Source organism: Mandrillus leucophaeus, unplaced genomic scaffold (genome assembly GCF_000951045.1).
Source record: "Mandrillus leucophaeus isolate KB7577 unplaced genomic scaffold, Mleu.le_1.0 Scaffold16, whole genome shotgun sequence".
NCBI classification, from domain to species: Eukaryota; Metazoa; Chordata; class Mammalia; order Primates; family Cercopithecidae; genus Mandrillus; species Mandrillus leucophaeus.
The window spans coordinates 3,171,406-3,180,785 of NW_012101587.1; the positions used below are offsets into that span (position 1 = coordinate 3,171,406).

Genomic DNA, 9,380 nt, shown 5'->3' on the forward strand with positions numbered 1-9,380 from the left:
GGGAGGGAGGCAATCAGGAGAGCCAAGAAGAGAGATGGGTCCCAGAGGGGAAAGTTGTCCACAACAGGAAGAGCTGCCACAGGGCTCCCCTCTGCCCGGCCCCTGCAGACCCCATCTTCACAGGGTGGAGAGCTGGGGTCCCAGCATTTGTGAGCCGTGACCTTTGGGAATTCACCTGAACGATTATCCAAAAGATTAGGGTGGGCGAGCCCCTGCCCCGAGTTGGCCCACAGTGGGGCTCACTCATGTTGCCCAGTTGGGGGAGTGTCTGTGGAAGGCTCCAGAACAGGCCTGGTCTCTGGGGACCCTGTACCCTTCCCAGGTGCTCCCTGCTCCCCCACTTCCCACCAACCCAAAGGAGTGGGGTTTGTAGTGGCCTTGAGTTATTTGTCAATATTTGAATTCTTTCACTTTGTTTTTTGAACACTGTCTGAGTTCACAGGGGAATGAACTTGGAGACGGCTAAAGACCTTATTATTTCTTTTTCTCATATGAAACTCACAAGGTTTGCTAATTAGAAACAGTAAACCAGGAACCTTGAAAAATAAAAACACAACCTGTAGTTTATCTTCACACACTCTTACATTTGCCCAAAATGGGTGAAATCAAGTGGGGAGCTCCTACAACCTTCCAAAACCTAACAAGCAATAATACCTCTGAAAACCTGCTTTTCGTCTGTGGGTGGGCTGAGAAAAGCTGGCCTCTGGGCTTTCCCTGGTCCTAATATCTGGCTCAAAAAGGTTCTACAAAGATGCCTAGCAATATTTCTGGATTTTTCTATTTAATCAGCTTAAGAAAAAAGATACCACACTTAAAAATAAGATCTGAGGGCCTGCAAAATCGTATCTGAATTTTACAGTGGAGAGTAACTTATTGGTCTGTTTGGTGTTCCAAATTAAACAGATTTTTTTTTATTTAAGCTGCACATCAAATCTAAGTGCAGACAGAAGGAATGAGGCGCACGCTCTGTACCTCTCCAGGGGTAATCACACCCCCTGCAGAATCTGCTCCATATTTAATTATCATTAAAACCCAACTCTTTCTTAATGACACTCTCCAGATACTATTAAAATGACATTCTGAGAAATGAGACATTTAGTTTGCAAATATACACAAAGGCATTGAAGCAATTCAGCTCTTTCCATCAACATGTAAATAGAATCTTTCACTTTGACGGGAAAAATGCTTTTCCTTTAAAACTACTGACAACCCAGCTGTGAAATGTCACTGACTTTTTCCAACTAGGAGTTATTTTCTCATGGCCACTTCTTTACGGAATCATAAATCCTGCAACATTTTATCCTACGTGCAAGAGCTTGTCAGGGTATTTAACATCTTCAGTGAGTTCTGTTCTTGTCATATCATCCTCAGAAATGAAAAATAATTATATTTTAAGCCATCACTAGCTCACAGCTGCTTTATGCAATCATCTCTCTCCACAGTAAAATTAAGTCCAGGAGTGTAAACTTTCTTTTTGCTGATGGAGGTGTCCTCAGGCCCAAGTGGTCCATGCACACAGCAGGTGCTGATGTTGAGGGACTGTTTGGTAAAGGAATGAATCCTGACTGCCCAGGGGTCTACGGAACATCTCCAGACATGCTCCTGCCCGGAGGCAGGTCCAGACGCCACAAGACCGGGTGACATCTGAGGACATAAATGTGAAGGGGGCAGGAAAAGCCATCCATCCTCCCTGGAGAACAGCAGAGGTGGGACTGAAGCCCAGACACGTCAAACCTCCAAGTCAAACCTCCAAATCCAACTTGCTGTCTGTCCCTCTCTTACACTTCCTCTTGCAATTAGGTGTTGAAACCGACCCCTGTCACCATACCTGTTTCACAGAAAGGAAAGCCCGATCACTCAGAAAGTCACTTCCTTCCGGTCATCCAGACCCACGCCTGGATTGCTGTGACATGGCCGTCATGCCATTGAGCGCTCAATTCCCTGGGAAGTTTTTCCTTTCTGATCTGACTCCAGTGTGCTGGCAATTGACAGACCTATTCGTGTAAAATTTCTATTTTATAGGTAATCACATGAGCAGATTTTTTGAGAACTCATGTAATTCTTAAATTAGTCATTTAATATATGTTTTAAAGCTTAGGGAACTGAAAAGTAGGGGCTGAAGACACGCACCGATCTCGCCTGACGCTTGGACACATGCAAGCACTGAGCAATGCCTGGAAAATCCTTAGATTGTGTGGGTGCCGACGGGCTTTTTATTGTACCTTATCTTCAGCAGACTTTAGAGCTCTTTCACACACACCTCACACACGACAAACCTCTAGAAAACTCTTGAACTCAATCGCAGAATATGAGACAATCTCTTAGTAGGTAGACAGGGCATTAAAATGGCCACACGACGTGGTAACAGCTCACATTTGTTGGTAACTTACTCTCCGGACACCCCACTGTGCCACCTTCCAGTGGGATGTTCTGTAATAATGGAGATGTGCTGCCGGGTGACACGTTAGCCTCTAGACACATGTGGCCACAGCACATGAAACGAGACCCGTATAACTGAACAACTGTGTTTTTAATGTCATATATTTTTAAGCACTTTAGATGGAAGTGGCCACAGTTGCAAGCGGCTCCCCGCCGACAAAGCAGAGCTCTCCTGCGTGCTGGCTGTGGCAACCCCTTAGTCTCCCATTGCCCTATGAGACAGGTATTAGCTCTGTTTGTCGATGAGAAAAATTGGGGTGTTTCCTAAAATCATACAAAAGTTAATTTTGAGTTCAGAGGTAAAGTTCTCTGAAAAATACAGTCACACTTATGAATGCCCCAAATTGAAAAGGACAGTGCTGATGTGCTGTAAACCACAGCACACATGTAAAAGTAAGCTGTCCAGCGCTCACCTCAACATGGGACAGTCCTACTGTCGTCATTTAACATGGCACCCCCAGTAAAGTGCCCCCGTTAAGGTGTGCCTCCTGCAGAGTCGGGGAACCTGCACTTACGAGCAACAGAACTTTGTGTGGACTGCCTCTGGATGTGACACGCCCCAGAAAGCCAACCCTGCTGACTTGTTTAGTGCATCTATAAAACTTCAGTGAGGTCCTAAAGAGAGGAATAAAATAATACAGAAAAGGCATCCTTTTAAAGAGAACCTTTAGGCCGGGCGCAGTGGCTCACGCCTGTAATCCCAGCACTTTGGGAGGCCAAGACGGGCAGATCACAAGGTCAGGAGTTCAAGACCAGCCTGGCCAACAGGGTGAAACCCTGTCCCTATTAAAAATACAAAATAAGCCGTGTGTGGTGGTGAACACCTGTAATCCCAGCTACTCCGGAGGCTGAAGCAGGAGAATCGCTTGAACCCAGGAGGCGGAGGTTGCGGTGAGCCGAGATCGCGCCACTGCACTCCAGCCTGGGCGACAGAGCGAGACTCCATCTCAAAAAGAAAAACAAAAGAGACCCTTTAAAAACCCGTGAATAGTCGATAACCTGGTTACAGGAAGAAAACCCCAAATGGAGCCATGTCTGACTTGAGAATGAGCGTAAGGCATGGTACTGATGTGGTTTTATGAAACCGTGTTTGCATTTGGGAGCCAGCAGCCTTCCCTAAAGCGTAAACGCGCTTGCCAGCTGCTGGGCGGGGTGTCCTGCGTGGCCGTGAAGCAGTTGCAGTGCCCGCCCATGGGAATTTCTTGTGAATGTTGTGTTTGAGATGCAGAATTTCTTAGTGATGTTAGAGAACAATCTTACGAGGTTTACACTTGACAGCAGCCTCTCAAATGTTTTGAGTCAGTAACGTTTTGCTTCTGGAGGAGATTCACAAAGGAAGTCCCTCATCCATGCCTGCTGGAAAGCACACCTGAAGGTCTTTCTGGTTTTGGAGGTATGGAAGTGGGCATTTTGCTTCATCTGATAAACCGGTGACCTTTGTTAAAATACCTTTGTTAAGTTGAAATGCAGTGATTAAAGGCATAAGGCGTAATTAGCAAACAAGGGCAGCCTCTCCACAACCTTTATTAAAAATAATGTGGGGGTGATCGTGAAGTGGTGCCTCAGGGCAATGTAAACCCGCAAGGCCTCCACACCGTGCACTTTGTGAACACTCCCAGCCTGTGGCTCTCTCCTCATGCTGGCTTCCGTTTGCTGCAGCTCCCAGACCCAGCTCTGGTCATCCCCCTGGAGGTGGTACCTGGGACCCTCGTATGAGCCTCTCTCCAACCAATTCCCTGATGCTCCCGGAGAGCCAGCCCAGCCTCGACCCTGGGTCTGGCTGAGGGTCCGACAGGGCTCCAAGCACATGATCCAGCGTCTGCTCAGACAACCCAGGGCGGGCACTCAGGCAGCGGGGACGCGGGCTCTGTTCTTTTGCCCACAGCACGGGCATTCTCGGCCTGGGAGTCCCAGCACCATTTTTATCAGCAACTATAACCCAGTTTGCAAGCGGCCAACTGTAAACAGTCTTTGGGAGCACAGCGTTGAACGCTGGTTCCTGCATGTAAGTGACAGAAACATGACAACATTTCTTCGTGTGAAGTCGGAAACAGTGGAATATGCACGCGGGGCCGGTGTGTTCCACACTGAGCAGGCCAGCAGCCGTGCCTCTCGTCACCGTCACAGACTGTACTGGGGGTCAGGGGAGCTGCTGAAGGAAACGGCCGATTTCGTGAAATGAGGAGCCTGCTTCTCCCAGGAGTCTGGCTGGTTTGTCCGCTTGTTTTTCGCTGGACTCCGAAAGCTCCCCCTTCCTTATTTCTTCCTTCACTGATCGTGTTCCTCAATTGCATCCCTGCGTCTGTGACTCTAGGGGGCTTGGTGAGATCTGGCAGCCGGGAGGCCAGGGAAGGGAGGATCTCAGCCTGTGTCAAAGACGACACAAAACCGGCAGAGCGGGGCTGATTTCATTCCACAGGGTGTTTAAGGTGGAATGGTGCTGGAGTTAGGGTGGAATTCTCGAGTTTGGGTCTGGTTTGCGTGTGTCCATTTGAATCTGGAGAGGGCGGCGCTGAGTGCGGCCTGGACGAATTCTGTTCATCAGTTATTGCCAAGGTCCCTGCCTGCGTTGCCATGACGACGCTCCCTCCTGGAAGAGTGGCCGGGCTGGGTTTCCAGGGTGGGGAGTGCGTTCTGCGCCCTCCTGCGGATGCCCCCGCGAGGGACGGAGGGAGGGTGCGGCCTGCCGGGGAGCTGCTTCTAGTCACCAGGCGGCTCAGCGCTGGCCGCGGCCCTGGGCGTAGGTGAGGCGCCACGCACTGTGCCAGGTCATTTCAGAAACGTGTAATTGCCGCCGTGTAATTGCAGCTGTGTGGACAGGTTTATTTTAGACTCTGGAAGTGGAAAGCACGTCCTTTCATCTAAAATCTCTACTTGCTTTCACTATTAGGAAATAACTTTTTTATATTTAATAAAGTGCACTTAAAATGCTTTAAGTGAGATGAAACCTGAAAAATCCAGCCTTCAGAATGATGTTCCCTATCTTCGGCAATCTGGTTTTAAAAGTTTAAATTTGGAAGTGAGACTTTTTATATGATGGAATATGTTTGTGAAAAATTATATCTCTGTGTTTGTAACTGTGCATATGTGGTGTGTGGGTGTGCACGTGTGTACATGTATGTATGGGTGTGCGGGTGTGTGGTATGTATATGTGTGTAGGTGTGTGTGTGTGTCTGGTGTGTATACATATATGAGGATGTGTGTTGTGTATGCGTGGCATGTATACATGTATGGGATGCATATGTGGCGTGTATGTGTGTGTATGTGGTGTGTTTTCATGCATGGGGATGTGTGGGGGTGTATACATGTGTATTCATGCATGTGTGCATGTGTGTGGTGTGTATATATGTATAGGGATATGGGGATTCCTGCCTGTCATTCTCTTCACTGCAGTTTGATGCCTGCATTAATCTAATTATCATATTTTAAAATGTAATCCTCATAGAATTATAAATAAAATTCAATATTACATTTCTGCAGCCTTTGATACTTGGAAAACAGAGTCATTGCTACTAAAGAATTTATTAAATATTAAATTAAATAATTTATTGAATGCATCCTAAATTATGCTTGAGCACAATTCATATATAACCAAATACAAGCTGTAAGTCAGGCAATTTGGTAATTATACTAATTATCCACAGTGATTTAGGATAAGTGCAGTGTAGATCATTGTTAGCTGTGTGTGCAGCCTCACTGTATGATCTCATAATTGCGTTGAGGCACCTAACAAAATACCAGTGTCTAGAAATGTTAATGTAAAGGGCTAGCGTGTATGTTGTTTTCAAATGCGTGGTAGGCATTTACCTCTTTTAGGAATCAGTTTGAGGAATGTCCTGTGAGCACAGCCCAGGCTCACTCTCTGCCCTCTCACAGCAGACCTGGACTCCAGGTGCACCGCCGCCTCCCCCGCCACCTCTGTGCCAGCACGGGGGCTCTTCCTCCCTTTCGCCCTGCCCAGTCCCGGTCCCGTGTGAGGTCGCCCCTTCTTTTCTCCTCCCAGGGGAACAAGGGCAGAGTCATTTAAGTTGCGACTCCCCAGTCGTCCTCCAGATAGGCAGGGGGAGCACAGCAGACACAGTGCTAGAGGGCATGGGTTCAGAGAGGAGAGTCCACGCTGAGCCTGGGCTTCACCATCCCAGGGTCAGGAAGGTGAGGCTGAGAAGGGGTGCCCGTGAGCCAGGAGGATGGACAAGTGCATCGTGTCCAGAGTGAGGTGTTAGGAAACGTCCCATCAAGGAGACAGCACGGGGCCATCAGACACCCGGGAGTCTAAGAGAGATGGAGACTGAGGACTGGCATTGCGGGCGCACCTGAAAGTCACAGCTGCGGGGACAGAGCCACCTCGGTGGTGAAAACTCAATCAGTGTTGGTTGGCGAGGAAATGGCAGAAGGAGATTGGACTGGTGTGTATGGAAGTCTGTTTTGAGAAGTTTTGCTGTAAAGAGGAGCTGAGACTCAGAGGGGTAGCTGGTGAAAGGATGGATCCAAACAGTGTTGTGTGGTATGGACATGCGAGTGTGAATGAATAGCACGTTGTCCGCTGAGGCAAACGGGAGGATGAGAGGGTACAGAGATGTCTCTGGTTTTAATTTAGTAACATTTAATTTCATGCTTGCTAGAGTTGCGACTTTGTTTTGAAAGGAGGAAAGCATGTTTGTCTCAACGTCAGGCATCGGGGGCTAGACATTACTACGTGGCCCCAGGACTCTCACCGAGGCCGGTTTACACCTTCATTTAAGGCCAAGGCCCCTCTGACAGGTGGGCCTCCATGTGTCTGCTGACCAGGGAGCGCAAGGCCACACCGCACAGAAGGCCGCTGCCTTCACCTGCACCTGAGAAGCTGCAGGTCACAGTTCAGCAAATCCCACCAAGGCTTGGAGGTGTGCCAGCAGTACTGTCCGATCTGTGAGTATCTGAATATCGTGTCACAGCCAGGGACACAGATGAAGATGCCATTCTAGGTGGTGTGGGGACCCCCGTGAGCTTTGGGTTTAGGAATGCATGCCTAGGAATTAGGGCAGGAAGAGACAAGGGCCTGAACTGACTTCTCATCACCTCCTGCAGATATTTCAGGCAGAGGCACCAGCCAGACTCCCTACGCTGTATTTTTACCATCAGACCAAGAAGAAAATATTCCTAAAAATCATGGCAGGGTGGGACCCTCTGGCCTGAAAAGTACTGTAGCCTCCAAGAGCGGCTGCTCTCACGAACTGCCACACGCTGAATGCCTAAAACAACAGGAATTTCTTAGGGACCTGGAGGCCAGAGGTCTGACATCAAGGTGCGGGCAGGGTCGTGTTCCCCTGCCTGGGGCGGAGGCTCTGTGGGAGAACCCCTGCGGCCCCTGAGGGCTTCTGGAGCCTCCTGCCACCATTTCATGCCGTGAGGCTGTGTCCCTTCGTCTCTCCAGTTTCTGCCCCTGCCATCTCCCTGCCTCTTCTCTTCTTTGTGTAGCTCTGTCTTCTCCTCTTCTTAGGACACCAGTCATTGGATCAGAGCGTACCTGGATAACCTGGTCTAGTAAGGGAGGAATTCCTGCCCTGGGGCCATGGAGATGGCCGCACACTTGACACCTGACACTGGCCAGGTGAGGTGTGAGTCACTCTACTCACAGCCCGAGGGAGGAAGACAGGGCCTGCCAGGCAGGGCCACACAGGGGTCACACCTAGGAATGGAATGAACACCCAGGGGCTGTGGAGGGAGGGCTGTGTCGTTCAGAGAAGGCAATGCCCTCTGTCCTTTATAGTATGAAAAAGGCAGGTGCCCCGTGTCCCGTGGGAGGATGTGACGGGCTACGTGAATAATTCCACCAGCTGTCAGGGAACCAAGGCCTGTGATGCAGGGGGAGCACCACTGTGCCCGGCCCTATATCAAGGAGGGTGGGTGGCTGGGGCCTTGTCCACCGGAGCAGGGGGGTGTCCACACATAGACTCAGGCCTTGATTTTAGGCCTTGTAGCCCATGCAGACTGATCTCATCTGGAGATCCTTAACTTCATTAAATCTGCAAAGACTCTGTTTCCAAATAAGGCCAGCTTCAAGGTGCTAGGACTTGGGCATATTATTTCTGGGGGGAAAAGGGACACAACCCACTGCAGGCATCATTGCTGATTTGAATATAAAAGGTGGATTTGTAAATTGTTATTCAAAAAACTTTTTTTATCCCACTGATCTTTTGTATTATTATAAAAACCATAGTTTGTTTTAGAGAAATAAAAAAAAAGCACAAAAAACCTGTTTAATCTTTAATAATGGCAACTTTAACCAATGCTAATGATCTACAGTATCTCTAGAACATTTTAATTTGCCTGTGGTTATTATCAGATGCATGCATCATACCAGAATAATGTTTCCCAGGTATTTTTTTTATGTAAGAAGGTTATGGGCCTGTGAGAACATTAAAAACTGAGCATCTGGTGTGCCCTGAAGGTTGGTGGCCCCAACATTCATACATTGGTACCTAGCACCCAGTGTGATAGTGTTAAGAGGTGGGTCTTGGGGGTGCGGTTAAGTCCGCAGGCCCCTCCTTCATGGATGGGTCCTGCCCTCATTAAAGGGGCTGGGGGCTCCCTCACCCCTTCTGCTGGATGTGGACGCAGCTGGAAGGCGCTGTCCTTAAGGGACGCCCGGGGCCCTCACCAGAGCCACCTCTTCCCAGCCTGCAGAACCGGGAGGAAGGGTTTTCTGTGGTTTATAAAGTACTCAGGCTACAGTATTTGGTTATTGAGGCCCCAGCACTCGAAGAGGCTTCCCAGAGGCCATGCGTGGGTCTCGGCTGTGGGTGAGAACCCGGCCTCAGGAGACCCACAGGTGTGGCCTGGAGGGCCCGGGCTCCCTCGCCAATGCCGTTCCTCGCCTGGACTCCGAGGGTAGGAACCTGCCTGCTCCGCCCGCTCCGCTCCAGGCGCTGCGGGGACACAGGCGGTGGAAGTCCCCGGAG

The 9,380-nt window shown here is 49.3% G+C and overlaps 1 protein-coding gene across 1 annotated transcript in view; it reads left to right on the forward strand.

The window, feature by feature from the left end:
* Window positions 1-9,380, forward strand: part of MBP (myelin basic protein) — a 170,482-nt gene that overhangs the window by 33,658 nt on the left and 127,444 nt on the right. The gene's annotated exons all lie outside the window — the stretch shown is intronic.